This window comes from Octopus bimaculoides, chromosome 5, assembly GCF_001194135.2.
Source record: "Octopus bimaculoides isolate UCB-OBI-ISO-001 chromosome 5, ASM119413v2, whole genome shotgun sequence".
In the NCBI taxonomy this organism is placed as follows: domain Eukaryota; kingdom Metazoa; phylum Mollusca; class Cephalopoda; order Octopoda; family Octopodidae; genus Octopus; species Octopus bimaculoides.
Genome location: NC_068985.1, coordinates 24148486 through 24149130, shown reverse-complemented (window position 1 = coordinate 24149130; position 645 = coordinate 24148486). Strand labels below are relative to the sequence as shown.

Genomic DNA, 645 nt, shown 5'->3' with positions numbered 1-645 from the left:
TATATATATATAGGAGACCAAAATTGTACGTACGCTGCTATATGTATATATAAAAAAGATGGAAGAACGTAACAGGCGTCAACAAAACATCCAGTCAGACGATACAAAGAAGGACAGGAACAAACAAACATATATATATATATATATATATATATATATATATATATACATATACATACATATATATATACATATACATACATACATACATACATACATACAAACGTCTATATACTTATATGCGTATATACACCAATACCAACACAGACATACCCTCTCTGTTTCCCCCTCTCTCTATCTCTCTCTCTCCCTCTCTCTCTCTCTCTCTCTCTCTCTCTCTCTCTCTCTCTCTCTCTCTCTCTCTCTCTCTCTCTTTCTCTTTCTCTTTCTCTTGCATACCTGCATCGTTTCCCGTGCTTGCGTCTATCGAATATCGTACATTCGCTAATGTTATTCGCGTATTCTAAGCTATACGATATATAGAAGTATAATTATGTATGGATTTATTGATTCAAGTGTGTGTGAGTGTGTTTGTGTGTGTGTGTGTGTGTGTATGAACATACACATATATGCAATATATATGTATATGTATACAAATATGCATAAATATATATATATATATATATATATATATATATATATGAG

General features: G+C 31.8%; 1 protein-coding gene across 3 annotated transcripts in view; it reads left to right on the top strand.

Annotated features, from left to right (window-relative positions):
• The window catches only part of LOC106867714 (probable vesicular acetylcholine transporter-B), a 292276-nt gene that overhangs the window by 661 nt on the left and 290970 nt on the right, over positions 1–645 (top strand). The window lies entirely within an intron of this gene.